The following is a 4,005-nucleotide window of genomic DNA, read 5'->3' on the forward strand; positions in this document are numbered from 1 at the left end:
TGCTCAGAGCTGCTTTCACTGTTGTTCTCCACCATGTCTGGACTCCTACAAAATAATTATTCTTCAGCCATCAATAAATTACTTACATTCCCCTGAAGTAATACGATTCCCTTGCTTACAGCTCCCTCACCCCTCCTTAGCTGGCACGTGCCCAAACATTTTTAAAGGAAGCCCAGTTTCTTTCAATATGAAGCAGGTCCCTGGAAAAATAGGCTTTCCCTCAGACCTGGTCCCCGGAGACCTAGCATTACTTGTTAGAGATAATTGACAAAACACGCCTCTTTTTCACTGTGTGCAAGAAAGGGAACGCTGTGGCCTTTCTCTCATCTGTGCCCCATCTCTCAGTACATAGTAACCCCTCAGGATATTTATTCAATGAATATTAGAAGACATCAGTCACATCTTATCTGTGATCAGCCCAGATAACAGAATAATTTTAGGAACTAACAAGACAACAGGTATTAAGCAACAAAAGACCCAACATTTCCTAACAACACTATTTCATTTAAAATTTACATTTTAACTACGGGAATAAAAATAATATATCCCCTGATAAAAATGTAGTTCTGCCGGGCAGTGGTGGCGCACGCCTTTAATCCCAGCACTTGGGAGGCAGAGGCAGGTGGATTTCTGAGTTCGAGGCCAGCCTGGTCTACAAAGTGAGTTCCAGGACAGCCAGGGCTACACAGAGAAACCCTGTCTCGAAAAATCCAAAAACAAAGCAAAACAAAAAAAATGTAGTTCTGTTCAGTGAAGAAGTCAGCTCTATCCCACCCCCACCCCCCGCCATCCAGGTGTTTTTTGTAGTTGCTGTTTGTTTTTAAAGTTAGGGTATTTCACGAAGCAAAAAGGCTCCTGTATGGCAAAGGACACTGTCACTCACACAAAATGGTAGCCTCAGAATGGAAAAAGATCTTTAGCAATTACTCGTATTTACCAATATAGACCTTATTTCCCTTGTGTCATTGCAGACTGGTGAAAGCTAGTGACATGGGCTAGGACCACGTTCCTTCCAAACATAGTCTTCCATCTAAGGATCTGGGAAGTAGGCATAGCAGTACGTGTTGGGAGATGAGGCAGGAGGATCAGCCCAAGGGCATCTTATCTTACAGTGTACAGTGCAACTCCAAGTCAAAAATTCAAATAACAACAACTCTCTCTCTCTCTCTCTCTCTCTCTCTCTCTCTCTCTCTCATTTCTTTTTCAGTGTTAGAATCCAGGACCACCTACAACCTCATGCTTTCAATACAAATGCTCAACCACTGAGCTATAGCTATCAATAATAATTTGACTCAGATTTTTTTATACCTGGCATTTCACTCCTGTGAAACTTTCCCAAAAGAATTTATTATAGGCCCCTCCCCACATGCTGACAACTCCAGAATAAAACCTGAATGGACTTTCCCTTTCTGCCCATGAGTAAAAACTACAGTGGGAGACATTACTGAAGCCAGCTATGTCTAGTTTCCTTTTCTGCTTGTTTGGTTGTTTGGTTGGGTTTTTTTGTTTTTGTTTCGGTTTTTTTGTTTTGACCCCTGACCTGAGACTATGTAGGCCAGCCCTGTCTCTAGCTTGTAGCTGTTCTACCTCAGCCTTGTGAGTGCTGGGCCTCCAGGCACGTGAAGCACCAGTCTGACAGAGGAAAGCCTGTAGGGCTGTCCTGTAGATGCTAGGGTTAGATTTCTTCTGTCATTCAGCGTGGCATCCAAATAAGTTGTGACTTCTGGAACCAAGAAGCACCCTCTGGCACCCTCTGGCCAGAGCAGCTTGACATTCCTGTATCTTGCCTTGTCCTGGTTTTCTTTTCTGTTTAAACATGTAATTCTTTCTAAAATAACAGCATTTTGAACAGAATTTGGCTGGTATCTTGCTGTTTAGTTGGTCATTTATTTAATTAATGGATAGAAATGTCTCCCATAAATAAAGAAATTTGAGAAAATCTTATGTTGTTGTTTCCCTTCTTAGAATTCTGCCGTTTTAGAAGCCAGGCAAGATGGTATACCTTTAATCTCAGCACTGAGGAGGCAGGCAGATCTCTGAGTTTGAGGCCAGCCAGGTCTATGGAGCAAGTTCCAGGAAACCCTGCAAATCTCAAGTGTCTTTTCAATGATAATATTTCCCCAAATGCTTTGATGATAATATAGATTGATCAATGTAACCTGGAAATATGAAATATTTCAAAATCTGAAATTGTGTGATCTTTGATAGGTGGTTTCAGTGGAAAATTCCACATGGGAAAACTTTGTTCAGGCACAAAATTATTAAAATTATTTGTATAAAATATGCTGGCCATAGTAGTACATGACTTTATTTCAGTCAGTAGGCAGAAACAGGTAGATATCTGTGAGTTCAAGGCCAGACTGATCTACGTAGCTAGTTTCAGGTTAGCCATGGCTACACAGTAAGACCCTTTCTCAAACATAAATAAACAAAAATAATTGTGGTGTTGCTTAGTAGTAGATCATATGCCTGCATGCCCTGAATTCTATTCCCAACACTACAAGTCAATTGTTCATTCGTGTATTATCATATAAAATTGCTCTCGGGCTACGTGTAAAAACCACATGCACCATGTCCAGAGATAGAAGGACCATTGGTTAGTACATTTAGAAATGCTGCATCTGAACAACACCCTTCTCAAAAGTCACAAAAAATATAAAATACCTTGGTGTGACTCTAACTAAGGAAATGAAAGATCTGTATGACAAGAACTTCAAGTCTCCGAAGAAAGAAATTGAAGAAGATCTCAGAAGATGGAAAGATCTCCCATGCTCATGGATTGGCAGGATTAATATAGTAAAAATGGTTATCCTGCCCAAAGCAATCTACGGATTCAATGCAATACCCATCAAAATTCCAACTCGATTCTTCAGTGAGATAGAAAGGGCAATTTGCAAATTCACCTGGAATGACAAAAAACCTAGGATAGCAAAAACTATTCTCAACAATAAAAGAACCTCTGGGGGAATCACCATGCTTGACCTCAAGATGTACTACAGAGCAATTGTTATAAAAAACTGCTTGGTACTGGTACAGCGACAGACAGGTAGATCAATGGAATAGAATTGAAGACCCAGAAATGAACCCACATACCTACGGTTCCTTGATCTTTGACAAGGGAGCTAAAACCATGCAGTGGAAAAAAAGACAGCATTTTCAACAAATGGTGCTGACACAACTGGCGGTCATAATTTGCTGTTGTTTTTCTTTAAAGATTTATTTATTTTATTTATGTGAGTACATTGTAGCTATCTTCAGACACACCAGAAGAGGGTACCAGATCCCATTACTGATGGTTGTGAGCCACCATGTGGTTGCTGGGAATTGAACTCAGGACCTCTGGAAGAGCAAGTCAGTGCTCTTAACTACTGAGTCATCTCTCCAGCCCGAACTGATCCATTCTTATCTCCTTGTACAAAGCTCAAGTCTAAGTGGATCAAAGAACTCCACATAAAACCAGAGACACTGAAATTTATAGAGGAGAAAGTGGGGAAAAGCCTCGAAGATATGGGCACGGGAAAAATTCCTAAACAGAACAGCAATGGCCTGTACTGTAAGATCAAGAGTCGACCTCATAATATTGCAAAGCTTCTGTAGGCAAAAGATACTGTCAATAAGATAAAAAGGCCACCAACAGATTGGGAAAGGATTTTTACCAATCCTAAATCTGACAGGGGACTAATATGCAATATATACAAAGAGCTCAAGAAGCTGAGCTCCAGAAATTCAAATATCCCCATTAAAAATGGGGTACAGAGCTAAACAAAAAATTCTCAACTGAGGAATACCGAAGGGCTGAGAACCACTTGATAAAATGTTCAACATCCTTAATCATCAGGGAAATGCAAATCAAAACAACCCTGAGATTCCACCTCACACCAATCAGAATGGCTAAGATCAAAAATTCAGGTGACAGCAGATGCTGCTGAGGATGTGGAGAAAGAGGAACACTCCTCCATTGCTGGTGGGATTGCAAGCTTGTACAACCACTCTGGAAATCAGTTT

The sequence above is a fragment of the Mus caroli genome, chromosome 3, assembly GCF_900094665.2.
Source record: "Mus caroli chromosome 3, CAROLI_EIJ_v1.1, whole genome shotgun sequence".
In the NCBI taxonomy this organism is placed as follows: Eukaryota; Metazoa; Chordata; class Mammalia; order Rodentia; family Muridae; genus Mus; species Mus caroli.